This window comes from Elephantulus edwardii, unplaced genomic scaffold, assembly GCF_000299155.1.
Source record: "Elephantulus edwardii isolate Elephantulus edwardi_28Jun2011 unplaced genomic scaffold, EleEdw1.0 scaffold00012, whole genome shotgun sequence".
NCBI lineage: Eukaryota > Metazoa > Chordata > Mammalia > Macroscelidea > Macroscelididae > Elephantulus > Elephantulus edwardii.
The window spans coordinates 2,658,338-2,665,995 of record NW_006399762.1 but is presented as its reverse complement, the minus strand read 5'-3'; the positions used below and the strand labels follow the sequence as shown (position 1 = coordinate 2,665,995).

Sequence of the window (7,658 nt, the reverse complement as noted above, 5' to 3'; positions counted from 1 at the left end):
GAGGGTCTTCCCCTCCTGCGCTGTTCCTCCACCCTACATAGCATGATGTTCCTCTCCAAGGACCTGTCCCTCCTTAAAACATGTCCATAGTATGTTAGAGCCTCAGAATCCTTGCCTCCAGGTAGCTGGCAGGTTTAACCCTTTCCAGGATAAATCTGTTTTCCTAGCAGTCCATGGTACCCTCAATGCTCTTCTCCAGCATTCTATGTAAATATATATATATAACACTAATCTGCATTGACATGAATTTGAGGAAAGGCTTACAAAAACACACACATGTGGGTTTATTAGGATATAGAGGTCCTTACAATACTAGTTCTGTTAGAATTAATCTGTCTTTTAGATTAATTGGATAATTCTATGGAATAAAAAAAGCCTATTAGGATGCTGATGGCTATTGTGTATTTAAGGCTTTGCACTAGAATTCATCTTGGACATTTTTCCCACATGAAGAACTGCTTTCTGCTGCTGTGTAGCATAAGAACCTTCTCTGCCTATCTTGTTCACTAACATCTGTCTAGTACTTGTCAGAGGGGAAAACAAAACACCCAACAAAACAACACTCAAACTCATTGGTGTTAAACTGGAACCAACTCACAGCTGGACCCTTCAGAGGGTTTTCAGAGGCTGTAAATCTCACAAGAGGATATTGCCCATCTTTCTCCCAAGGAAAAGCTGACAGATTCAAGTTGTCTGCCTTTGAGTTAACACCACTCTTTACCTACTGTCACAGAAAGTCACTTAAATACTTATTACCTGAATCCATTATTGACTAATAGAACTAATAATTTACAGATTATTGCTTTGTTTGAGACATAAAATTAGAGGAAGAGATCTTGATTCTTACACAAAGAAGGAGATTTAATCAAACTAGCAGAGGACCGATAAAAACCTCGAAGTCAATTTCAATGCATGACTACACTAGGCACTGCACATAGAAGTGTTCCATAGGTATTTCTTGGATGTAATCCTTTTTTTTTGTTTGTTTAAGATGTCCATGCGTATTTTATTAATAAAAACTAACAGTGCCAAGGTAAACCAGTCAAACAATTAAAATCTCTGTATAGTCTAGAAGACATTACAGAAAAAGTTTATTTGTGTTTCAATAAAAAGACTATAATTTTAGAACAGGCAGCTGATTGCAATTCTGTAGTTAATGGTTCCTGTGAATAAATTTTAAAAGTGACTACTGCCTGTGCCAAAATTCCTTTCTTTTTTTATAAAAAAAGAACTATAAAAAATGATTGACAAATTTTGAGTTTAAAAATTGTGAAAACATTCACTATATTTAATTTCAACTTTTATTATAGATTACAAGAAGATGCTTATGAAATAAATACACTTGTTTCAGGGCATGTCCTTAAATGATATAGTTATAAGAAGGAAAACAACTATATAATAAAAAGTTTCCAAGCGTGGCCTATAAGAAATCAGGCAAATTTACCATAAGCAAAAATCCACTCCAAGCCTTCAAGATAGCTTATATAAGCTGTACTAGCAATGCAGTAAACGTCTACCAAATCAAATAAAAAAACAAACAAACAAACAAAAAAAACCAAAAAACTTTGCACTTGGCATACTGAAATAGAGGAAAAAAATTGTTGGGTGTTAGGAGATAGAGATGTTTACAAACTCAGTAGAATCAATATAATTTAAGGGAAAATAAAGTAATAATAAAATTTGTGGTACTTAATACAAGCTTGGAAGCAGGAGTGGCATCCCCTTCCATAATAGTTTCCCTCTGGAAACCCTATGAACCTGGAAAAAGGATGAAAGTTATACAGGTCAAGGTCTTTCTTTCATAGGGTTGCTATGAGTAGCCTGTGACTTGATGGCACCTAACAACAACAACAGCATAGAGAGAAATCAGTTGGCCTGGTGGACAGGAAGTCATGCTCCCATGCCAACAGTGGGTGACTCTAATCCACGGCCCTCAAGCCCACCTTTAATTGTTTTAGGTGAAACATTCTTCTAGGTTGTATAACCCTGGTATGTCCACTTGCTGTACAGAGGTAACTTGTGGTTGCTGTGAAGCTGAACACTGTGACACTGATGCATCAAATATGATAAGTTACCCATAGCAGACAGTGTTTGGTGGCACTCCCCGATTAAAACAAGCTTGGAAGCAGGAGTGGCCTCCACTTCTATAATAGCTTGCCTCTGGAAGCCCTATAACCTGGAGAAAGGACCAAAGTTATACAGATGCCCAGGTCTTTCATTCATAGGGTTGCTATGAGTTGTCTCTGACTCAACGGCACCTAACAACAACAACAACTTAATGTTTGGGGAAAAGCAGAGCTTTGCTATTCTGGTTGGTTCGCCTTTGGACACTGCATGATTTAACAAAACAAAAAGTCATGATGGACTCTTGCTATCCATCCCCTAGTGGCACCATTCAAAACACACTGGAAATAAATAGCCGCTCAGGGAACCACTTTCTATGAAAGGATAGCATTTTATTTTCATTGATGTGGATGGAAGTATAGTTTCTTCAGTAAACTCAGAAAAAGAATTGTTAAGAGGGTAAAACACCAAAATTCTAGAAAGTAAATAAAGATTCCACATTGGCATACTTGGTATCAAAACACACTGCCACACCACATTTTAAAAAATCCTACGAAAAAGAATCATTCCTTCCTTATTGGAGGTGCACATTTAAATTCAATAGCTTACCAGGATCTTTTGGGGGGAAGGCCAAAAAGAAATAGAGGTATTAATTTTTTTTTTTTAAGTTTCCCTTCCTTAACCAATTTTTTTTCTTCTTTTTGCTGAAGCAGACCTTGATGGGGAGAAGGGGAATCTACATGCCAAGAAAAATCAGTCTTCATCGTCATTTTCATTAAAGTCATCGTCGTCGTCGTCGTCATTCTCCCCAATGTTAAGACCCTGGACCAGCTATAGTGAGAACATTTGGAACTCGTGGCCAGCATCCCGTCCACCCCATTGGTCAAGTCACTGGCAGCAAGCCCTGTGCCATTTGAAGTTGAACTCGAGGATTTGACAAGTACACCACTGATTCATCCCTGAGCCATTTCTGTCATATAAGGTTCCAGAGCCTTAGGTACCAAACTTCTCGAGATTTTAAGGTCTTCCGCTCAACAGCTTCCCGACTGCAGTCCACAAGCCATTCCCATTCGCTTTAATACTTCTTTGTCATCATGGATTTCAAGCGTGTTGTCAAAATTAAACAGATTAGAAATACTGCAGTCGCTCACGGTCTTCTTGCTGGTTGGTGTTCACGATGATGAACGGGAGGTGGATGATGAAGTTGGAGGGGATGGCCGGCTGGCTTGCTGCCCTGTAATTTGCTGTAGAGTAAGTTCTTGAAGCTGAGACTCTTTCTGTTTTATTCTTTCAAGTTTTCTCTGTCTCTCTGCCTCTAAATTCTGACATTCCTCAGCCGAGTTGGTAGGCAGACCAATCCGTTTGATTTTTTTCTTCTCCTTAAGAGATAATGTTCATGGCCATTAGGACATTTAAGGCATCATAGATTTGTCGTCTTCTATTATTCATAAGCTGATTTATCTGGTAAAATATGGATGTCAGGAGCACTGAACTCTGAGACCAATTCGTCAGCCACTTTGTTACATGAAGTGGTTCAGTTCCTTTTTTCTGGACCTTCTCACAAACCTTCATCGAAAAATGCCTCAGATCTTTGCCATTCTTTTCTCCTTTTCTGTTGTGTTTCCACTTGCTGTGCCATGTTGACATTGGACTGTCCAAAGGTTTTGGGCAGGAGTTGTTTTCCAAGAGTGTTTACTGCTGACCAATGAACAGCTACTAATGAGACCACACCTTTTCCAGGGCTAAAATTCTGGTCTATAAAGACCTTGAGTTCCCCATAGGCTTCAATTAGTCCAGCATCTTTTGCCATGTTACCAGATCCGTGAAATCAGTTCTATAAATTTTCACCCTCCAGAAAAGAAACAATGAGTTTTCGACTGCGACTGCACATGTGCTGCGAACACAGAACACACCAGGAAAAGAGCCCCAACGAGACACGGAGCAGCGGCGCGTGGTACCCACACGCAGGCCTTGCCTGTAATCTTCATGGAGCTCTCGTGCCATAGTCCACAAAGAGCTGAGCAGCTAATGCAAAAGCAATTGTGCAACAATAAATGAATATTTAAAAAAAAAGTGAACTGAGGGGGAGGAGGGGAAGGAGGAAGAGGGGGTAAAATGTACAACAAAGAATGAATGAAAACCTAACTTCTCTGTAAATGTTCATTAAAATCACAATTAAAATAAAATTTTATTAAAAAACAAAAACAAAAGCTATGCTTTTTCGAATCCACCAGCGGCTCCAAGGAAGAAAAATGAGCCGTCTCCTCTTGTGTGACATGTGGCTGTTAATGTGCTGTCAAGTCAGAACTACTTCAAAGCTGGCCCTTCAGCACGTTTTCCTAAGCTGTAAATCACATAAGATGAGATTGCTCATCTTTCCATGAAGTAGTTGGCAGATTTGAACAGGTTATCAGTGAAACTCTTCACCCACTAGGTCACCACAGCATCTTCCTGTGTAATTTACAGGCTTGGAAACCCAGTGGTGGGTCAGCTGTGAGTCGAAATCAATGTAACAGCAATGAGAATCTTTATGGAAGAGCTAGGTATGCTCAGTGTTTCTTCCACAGAGCCCCTGGGTGGATTCTGACAATCAGTCATTAGGTTAGTACTTAGCAAACCTCTTATGACACCAATGCCACCAAGGCTCTTGAGAGAACACCCACACTCTGTTAACTAGGTATCTTGAAAATAGTTAACACAGGTTCTAGAAGATGGACAGGGGCCTGAAGTTACAGACAACTCAGAAAACCTTCCAGTGCACCCTAGTTAAGAAGGGCTGCTTCCACCTTGAGTCAGTAACATCTGTGAATTAGCAAAGGAGCGGTCACTTGAGCAGGGCTACGCAAATGTCTTGAGCAGTTAAAAAAACTTTTCTGCAGAAAAGCATTTCTTTTGATGATAACTTAAGGAAAAAAAATTATGTAGTTTCTTTTTCAGTAGCTATGCCCAATTTGTATCATGCAGCATTATTAGCTTTTGTTAACAACAGAAGTGGTAAGGAAATTACTCACCGCTGTTGTTAGATGAGGGTTATTAGAGGCAGAGGTAAGAGTAGCCTTCAAGAGCCCTGGTACAGTTTGCTACAGTCAGCAGGGGTGTGGGCCACAGTGGGGGAGGATGTGAGAGTGCAGTGGGGAGGGGGAACTGGGTTGCCTCAGTTTCTTGTAAAGCAATAAAATTTGTAATGCAAGCCACCAAACTTGGTATGTGTGATAGACTTTTTTTGTTCTAGATGAGAATAAATAATGGGTGGGAAATAAACTCAGGTGATAAAAATTGCTCTGAAGCTTTTTGAAGAGTCATACAGATGACTGCAATGGTGCAAATAGTTAACTGGACTTGCTCCTAACGGGAAAGTTGAAGGTTCAAGTCCACCCAGAGGAACCTCAGAAGAAATACCTTATAATCTATTTCTAAAAAATTTCATTTGTGGAAAGCCCTGTGTAGGACAGTTCAACTCTGACACACATGGGTTGCCTAAGCAACAACTGCTACTGGATAAATCTCTTTGGGTTTGAATTTTATGGATGCCTCACTTGTAGAAATAATACATGTCAGGAGAGCTGTGTATAGATTGACATTTTTTTTAAGTATGCAAAATATTGGGCTGTGGGTCAATCATTTCCTGGAAGATTTGGTCATGGGTTTGGTTCCTTTAGGAATTTCCATGTCCTTTGCATTTTGGTCCCTCACTCTCTTTCTCTCTCCCTCCTTCTCCATGCTGAGGATGTGTCATTGCTTCATCCTTTTGACAAGCATTTATTGTTCTCTAACTCCTACTTCTTTCTGTATGAAAATAATGGGATGTTCTTTAGCTGTATGTTGTTGAGCACAATTTGCAAGTATCTTTGCAGGCACATCCCAGCACATTTGGCACTTTTGTAGAAATGATTTCTGTTTAAGAAGAGCAAAACTGCTCCCTCTCTCTGCAAAATATTTCTTTTCAAAATCGCCACTTCCTCTTGAGTGAGGAAGTCCCAGGCCAGGACTCAAGATTTGGTGAGGAGAGAACACTCTAGATTTCAGCGGTCACCTGACCCTCACCTGAGCACTATTTCATGTATCTAAAAAGCACTCCTATGTGCAAAGGCTAGTCACAAAAGCAATTGAGCTTTGCTCAACTTTTGATGGTTTGCTGTAGTCCCTTCAGTCCACATTAGCCAAAAGATTTCTTTATAGAGGCCTTTGGGTTTCAACTGCCTAATGAGGGAGCTATACTAAATTTATTTTTCTTTCATAAAAATGTTTATTTTTATTGTTGTTATGTGCTGTTGGGTCGCTTGTGACTCATAGCAATCCTATGTACAAAAGCTCTGAACCCTGCTCTATCCTGAGCCAACCTTATTGTCTCTGACACACCTACCCCTATTACCCCAGTGAGTCAATCCATCTTACTAAGGTCTTCCTCTCTCGCACTGTCCCTCCACCCTCACAAGCATGACGTTCCTCTCCAAGCACTGGTCCATCCTTGCAACATACCCAAATTATGTCAGATGGAGCCTCAGAATCCTTGCCTCCAAGAAGCAGCCTGGTTTCACTCTCTTTAGAATGAACCCTGTTTGTTCTCCTAGCAGTCAAGTTCTCAATACTCTTCTCTAGCACTACAGCTCAAATGTTTCAATTCTCCTTCTATCACCCTTAGTCACTGTTCAGCTTTCTTATGCATAGCAAGTAATTACAAAGATCATGGCCTGGGTTAGGTTTGATCCAGACTGACATCATTGCTCTTCAGTACTATGGCAAGGTCCCTGAGAGCAGACTTCCCCAATGAAATTTGTCTTTTTATTTCCTAGTTGCTGGTACCAAGAGTGTTGATTGTGGAACCAAGCAAACTGAAGTTGTTAATTTCAGTCTTTTCACTATCTATCATGATGCTTCCAGTTGGCCCAGTGGTGAGAATCTTTGTTTTTCTTGATGTTGAGCTTCAATTCATATTTAAGGCTACAATTCTTGACCTTCTGTCTCAGGCCTTCCTCAGTTTTATCAAACAAAAGTATATTATCTGCATAATGCAGGCTATTGATGAGTCTTCCTCCAATTCTGATGCCACATTTCTCCTCAAAAAGCCCAGCCTCCCTGATAATCTGCTCTGCATTTAGATTGAAAAGGCATGAAGATAGGATGCATCCCTGGCATACAACCTTCTGATTTTGAACTGTGCAGTGTTTCCATGCTCTATCTTGACAACTGTTTCCTGATCCAAGTACAGTTTTCCCATGGCACAATCAATCCCACATTCTGGGATTCCTATTCTTCTGAGAGCCACAGTTTGTTGTGATACACAGAGTCAAATACCTTTGCATAGTGAGTATAACACAAATGGACATTCCTCTTGTACTCTCTGCTTTCAGCCAAAATCCATCTAACATTAGCTATAATATTCCTAGTACCATGGCCTCTTCTAAACCCAGCCTGCATATTTGGTGATTCTCTGTTTTTCCAGTCTCTGTGACGTTCCAGTCGTTTTTGGATACTTCTCAGCAGAATCTTGCTAGCAAGTGATATTATTTGATAATTTCCACACTCTGCCTGGTCACTTTTATTTGGAATGGGAACAGAACAAATATGGATCTCTTCCAGTCAGTTGCCCAAGT

At 40.1% G+C, this 7,658-nt stretch overlaps 1 pseudogene; it reads right to left on the bottom strand.

Moving 5' to 3' along the window:
• Positions 1–2,817: 2,817 nt before the first annotated feature.
• On the bottom strand, positions 2,818–3,711 carry LOC102843047 (annotated as a pseudogene).
• Between the last annotated feature and the right edge of the window lie 3,947 nt (positions 3,712–7,658).